The following is a 6,650-nucleotide window of genomic DNA, read 5'->3' as shown; positions in this document are numbered from 1 at the left end:
TTCTTCTTCTTCTTCTTCTTCATATTGGCATTACATCCCCACACTGGGACAGAGCCATTGAAGCCATTGAAGTAAAAATAAAAGACGAGGACCATCAGAATGTTACCACAATTCTGCAACATTCAATAAAATCTTTATTTTCCCCTAGAGACACAATTGATGATTGCCACCAGTTGATTTCTTATTTCCTCGTTCACACCTTCGTAATAGGCCAAAGCACAGACAACAGATATTGAAGCTAGATCTTAGTTCTTTCGCAAAGGTGTGTATGAATTGAATCAAAAACGTTGGAAATTTGCTGCAAATGCATTTCACTAACCGATGAAATTTCCCACTTAGATTTACGATAGTATGCAGTTTTTTTTTTACTTTGTTTTGTAAATTCAGCGTACATCAACTCCCGTCAAAATTGATTAACTAACGTCAAATCCATGTGTATCTCAAAATTCAATATACAGCACGAAAGAGATGGGGTGCAAAACTCAGCACCATGTGAGGCCCGGAAGGGTAAGATCAACTTTTTTTCCCTTCAAATTTGAGAACAATGTAGAGAGGAATTTATAGTTGAGCGAAGTTATTTTTGCAACTGAACTAACATGCCCTAATACTCAGTTTTGTGTTGATGTTGATTACGAAATTTCTTACAGCTGGGAAGATAAAATACTGAATTTTCTGTAGAATAGCTAGCTAATTTTTCTCAGAAACTATGACAAAATTCATCATTGAAATATTACTTTATGTCAACAAAAAATAAGTGTGTTGACACGTTGACAGCTTAGTTGTCCTAATTGCTGAGAAAATTTAAAAAGTTGTTAAAATCATGGTGTATGAAGTAACTGAAATTTCGCGATGGTAGCGCCACCGTTATATTCCTTACACATTTGTTAAGCTTGAATCGGGTGTCTATTCTCTCTGGTTAAACCTAGTTGAGCACCTTAATACGCCATCAAGACTAGTCGCGTTTCTCACGCGATAAGATAAACCGTATCGTGTGTTTTGGCTATTTCGCAGCCATCATCGGTCAAACAATGACTATTTCTTTATCGTCGGCTTTCTCTGTTCAGCATTGTTAGACGTCGAATAGTCAAATTTCGAACCAATAAATCGGGCAGTTGTTGTTTATTGCGAGTCCATTGACACATTTATTGATGGGTAGTAAAGATAACCGCACTCGGTCAGTTGATGTACGAAGTTCAATCTAGTTTGAGGCAGATTATTTGCAACACATATATTCTCGCGTGTGCAGTTAGTGAACGGGCGCGATCTTGGATTGGACGATGGCTGGAATAAGGGACAATGTTGAGCACGTGCTGAACCACGATCATCACGACAGGTGAGTTCAGATTAATAATAAATAAGAGTAATGGAAGTATATAGGTGGGGCAGTAATAAGGAAATTCTCACTGAAGTGGAGTTTATAGGGTGATGACTACCCAGGTAACCAATAAGCATTAAAGTAAGAACTATAGCAGCATAATACTTGCATTGCATATGCTCCATGCTGTATATAAGCATTTCGAAAACTTGGCTGTTCTGAATAAGCATTCTCAAAGGAATCATGAGAGGCATAGTCTTATAATAATAGCATTTTGAATGCACAATGTTGTTTTTCGTGATTTGCAATGAAACAGCTACATTAGTGCTACTTTAAAGCATGTAGTGTTAAATGTTTACACGTCGAACTTTTTCCAATTTGGAACCATATAGCGGAGACTATTTGTCCAATGAACTTACAGTTGAGATAAGAAATCGGTAAATTATCCCCACTAACATATCTCTCTTATGAGCCAGCTGGTAAGGGCGATGACAACTACAGCGTCGGGTGGCAAGAACGCGAGTTCGAATCTCGCTCGAAGAGAGTAAAAAAATGTGTTTCATTTGAATATAAAAATACAATTTCCTTGGGAAATTCTTCCGAGAATCTCCTTGGGAAATTCCTTAGAAAATTCTTCCGAACTTCCTTGGGAAATTCTTCCGAATTTCCTTGGGAAATTCTTCCGAATTTCCTTGGGAAATTCTTCCGAATTTCCTTGGGAAATTCTTCCGAATTTCCTTGGGAAAGTCTTCGGAATTTCCTTGGGAAATTCTTTCGAATTTCCTTGGGAAATTCTTCCGAATTTCCGTGGGAAATTCTTCCGAATTTCCGTGGGTAATTCTTCCGAATTTCCTTTAAAAATTCGTCCGAATTTTCCTAAGAAATTATTCCGAATTTCCTTAAGAAATTAGTCTGAATTTCCTTGGGAAATTCTTCCAAATTTCCTTGGGAAATTCTCCTGAGTATCCTTGGGAAATTCTCCCGAATTTCCTTGGGAAATTGTAACGAGCATGTCCGTTCTTTAAATGTTTTCGTATTTACTTCAGTATACATTATCCAAAATATTATAATTAGTTTGAACCAGCCTAATACTGGAAAGTTCGCCCACTGCATGAACCTTGTTTCAAATTCACGAGTAGCGTCCCACAAGCAATCATTTAAATGAGTTCCTACCCTAGCCAACTCGCACATGCTGTAACCGCCCAAAAAGGGAAAAGTGATAGCAGCAGATATGAAATTTGCGCGCTTGCTGCTGTGCATTGACCCCCGGAGGAATGCATTCAGGGGATATTGAACTTATCCCGAATGGGTCCGCTCTCTCAGATTTAGCGAGCTGGGTGATGTAAGCCTTTCGGCGAAGACTAATCCCCCTCCCTTTAACCTTGATCGTTTCGCGAGCGTGGGAATTATTCAACCTTCGGATTTCCGCTCCGGATTTCCCGAAGGTTATGATTGCGAAACTAATTAATAATGCGCACCTTGATCTGAGGACAAATTGATTTTGATCGATCACTTCGTTCTGGCTAGTGGAAGAGGCAGGAGTGATCGGATTTATAATTGTCGCGCCGTGATGTGTTTTTGGAGGTTAATATTAACATGTTTATCTTTAATTAAATTTTAACTAAGTCTTTCCCGTCTAGATTGTAGTAAACTTGTTGAGTTGCAAAGTTGTGCGAATAGTAATTAGTTTAGTGCGTGTTGAAATTGTGCAGGTAATTCGTTGGTCATTTTTGTGTGCATTGAGTGTGTGTGTTAATCGTGTCGTCGAACGACACCACGTGTGTTCAAATTATGCAGGTTTGTGGCATTCTGCGAAGCTAGACACATCACCCACCCAGCTAAAGATCGCTTCTGACCCCACCGTCAGCTACGAGGAATTTTCCCGGAAGTACGTCGACCGGAAGAGGGCTTGCAAACGTTCATCGCGCCCTAGGCAAAGCTAGCAGACACCCAGACTCATCGCGGAACTGCGCCAACCCTCGGCAATTCATCACCGCCGCCGAAACATTCATCGACGCGGTCGCGTGAAGACCACAGACCGGAGGGAAGTTCATCAGCGTCACGCTCATCGACGCGAGTGTCGATCCACGGTGCGTCTCTACATGAATGAACGACCGTGGTGATTTCCGTAAATTCCCTCCAAGCGTACGCAAAGCAAGCAAACCGTAAGTAATCATGCATGATTAAGTAAGTCCATGCGCATGGCTCAGTTCCCGCCGCTACCGAAGCAATCAAAGTAAGTAGCGTGCCAAGCAATATTTCACGTGGCTGTCCTTAGCCCAAGCGCTTGCGCTGACAGCCGCGTCTGAGCACACACACGACCAACCAAATGAACACCGCACGCAAAGCACTCAACACACCCAAACACGGTGCCCCGGTAGACCGTTATTATAAAATAAAAATGTCCATCAAAACCAAGTACAGGGCTCGATTCCTGTGGTAATTCTGCACCTCTGGACCAATTTTTAAAAAAATCCCTAGGAGGAATCTCGAGAAATCTTGATTTGAGGTTTTTAATTAAGAAATTTCAAAAGAATCTATATTTTATTTCAATAATATCCCCAAAATACCTTCAAAGCCGTCCAAAAAGTGGTCCAAGTTGTTTTCAACCAGTTTGCATTTGTTGCCTTTATTACAATTATAAATTTTTACAACTGACTTAGGTATGTTTTTTGTATGGTTTGAATGAAGCCGTCTATCTTCAAGAATGCTACCTCTCGTTCAGAACCAATCATGAATTCACGTGCAGGCTGCAGATTCTTTGATGAATGCCATTCAGATTAAAGTTTGTATTTTTTTTTATTGTATTCACAAATGTATTCGAGCATCAGAAGTAAAGATTGGAGTATGGAAAAATTGATGAAAAAAACCAACAGCTTGATGATTTGTTTAAAGTAGTGTAGTTGTTTAGCATTATATAACAGGTTAGATCTTCGTCAGATGCTGTAACAATTGAATTGACGGAGCTTTATCATATTCTGAGATTTCCCCGCAAAAGGATCATCGGACTGGTAAGGACTCCAAAGATGGCGGTAAGGAAAAGCTACGATTTTCAGGAGTGAGCTCGACATATAGAATAAGATCTCGAGAACCAAGGAAAACTTCAGGAAAAATGCACAAGAGAAAGAAAAAAAATTACAAGCTTTGTGCATATTCTTTTGGGTTTTCGGTTACGACGAAGAAATATTCAATTTTTTTATTTTTAAAAACACTTTAATAAAGAAACTAAATGAACCTTTGCTTATCTCCGTCACTACACATCGAGTTCGGAATTGTTAATACGATTTTAAAGTTGCTCGAGAAGCGCCATGTTGAGTAAATTTATGGGTGAACCAAGTACAGGCATCAACAATTTGCATAGAGTTCACTAGAATCCCGATTATTCGGATTACGTCATTACTCTGCCTAAACATTAACAATTTTCTAATTAATATTTCAATCAGCAGGTTCTGAATGATTTCAAAAAAGTGTACGCAAGAAACAGCTCTTTGAAACTCGAGCATGGTTTTGAGGAAGCAATTGATGGCTTTGCTAGCAGCTGGAAAAAGCCGCAGCTTCCATTCACGTCAAAGTACTATATCTTGAATTATCATGTTTCAGAATTCTGTAGAGAAACCGGAATAGGTTGTGGCTTACATATCAAACGTGCTTTTTCTAGTCCGTTGATTAGAACTTTGACGAGATTTGGCAGCAAAGATCGGTTAATAAGTGCTGTGATCGAGTATAAAAGCTTCTAACTACTATTATTCTACACGAACTCTGTCTTACTTCTCTCCATTATGAACATAAACACTAAAATAAAATTAATTTTTACCTTTCATTCTATTAAACATTGAAAGCTACACTTATACTCGAGCAAGTTAGCCGTACAAAGACATACTTAAGTCAGTTAGGTAAGATAAGTCAGTTGTAAATATTTATAGTTCTAATAACGGCAACGCGTGCTTAGGGCCATCTTTGGCGTTGTGCAAGAGAATGGTGTGTGGCGGCGAAGGATGGAACAAGAGCTCGCCCAGCTCTACGGCGAACCCAGTACCCAGAAGGTAGCTAAAGCTGGAAGGGTACGGTGGGCAGGGCATATTTGAAGAATGCCGGACAGCAACCCTATAAAGCTGGTGGTTACTTCCGACTTGCAGGTTCAAGAAGAATTAAAGGACATCTATCTAGGTGGAATAATCAAGGTTTTTGTTGATATTTTTGGATTCTTTTTTTTTTTTTTCCAATTTCGTTTATTTGGTAGGCTCAGGCGTGTATAACACTTTACGGAGCCATGGTTCTTTGGGATATGTACAATCAATATCATTTTATTATGAAGTTAATAAGAGAGGGGAAGAAGCCAACGTACTCGTGGTGACTCGAGGTTAGGTTTACAATGTTCAGGGATGGAAGGGGATTAGGATTCGGAAATCAGGGAATCATCATAATCAAAGAATGTCAGCTGCTCATCCGGTTATTTGGTGTCAGTTACGATGTGGTGTGTCGTCGTGCTCGAAGAATGGTTCGACTGGGAGCATCTTCCGGATGGCCAGAGCTACGGAGCTCTACGGAACAGACAGGCAGAGACTTAAAAAAAAAACTTTAAAGAAAGAAAAAAAAAACAAAGTATTAGATTTTGATGTCAGAAGAACAAAGAAAACCATAAATGGCCTGCATATAGACTACATCACGATCTCCCAAAACACCTCGAACTTCCCTGAAGGGTTGTTTACCTCAGGCCACAAGGGTATCCAATAGTCGCTCTCTGGAGGCGTCGTTTTCCGAGCAGAACCAAACTACGTGATCGATGTCATCATAATCGGCTCCGCACCTACATAAGTTGCTATCGACAAGGTTTATTCTGTACAGATGTGCGTTTAGTGAATAGTGATTGGACATAAGTCTCGACATCGTGCGAATGAAGCCTCGACTTAAGTCCGCACCTCTGAACCACGCTCGCGCAGAAACTTTAGGAACTATAGAAAATAGCCACCGTCCAAGTTCGTTGTGTGTCCAATTCCTTTGCCAACTCTGAAGAGTACTCTGACGGACTAATGGGAAAAACTCGTTGTTCGAGAGTTGTCTATTATAAACCTCACCTTCCTGTGCGCCCACCTTTGCTAGCGAGTCCGCCTTCTCATTGCCGTAGATTGCGCAGTGAGATGGGACCCAAACAAAGGTAATCTTGAATGATCTTTCGACCAAAACACACATCTGCTCTCTTATGTTTGTAAGAAAGTAAGATGCGTGCTTAACAGGTTTCATCGACCGGAGTGCCTCGATAGAACTAAGACTATCCGAGAAGATGAAATAATGGTCTACGGGCTGATTGGAAATTATCCCCAAAGCGAAGTTAATT

At 40.2% G+C, this 6,650-nt stretch overlaps 1 long non-coding RNA gene across 1 annotated transcript; it reads left to right on the top strand.

Moving 5' to 3' along the window:
* Positions 1–2,843: 2,843 nt before the first annotated feature.
* On the top strand, positions 2,844–3,523 carry LOC134214114 (uncharacterized). Its single transcript, XR_009979663.1, has 3 exons — positions 2,844–2,899; positions 2,956–3,027; positions 3,113–3,523. It is a non-coding gene; the product is annotated as an uncharacterized LOC134214114 (long non-coding RNA).
* The last annotated feature ends 3,127 nt before the right edge of the window (positions 3,524–6,650 follow it).

This window comes from Armigeres subalbatus, chromosome 2, assembly GCF_024139115.2.
Source record: "Armigeres subalbatus isolate Guangzhou_Male chromosome 2, GZ_Asu_2, whole genome shotgun sequence".
NCBI classification, from domain to species: domain Eukaryota; kingdom Metazoa; phylum Arthropoda; class Insecta; order Diptera; family Culicidae; genus Armigeres; species Armigeres subalbatus.
This window is presented reverse-complemented; position numbering and strand designations above follow the sequence as displayed.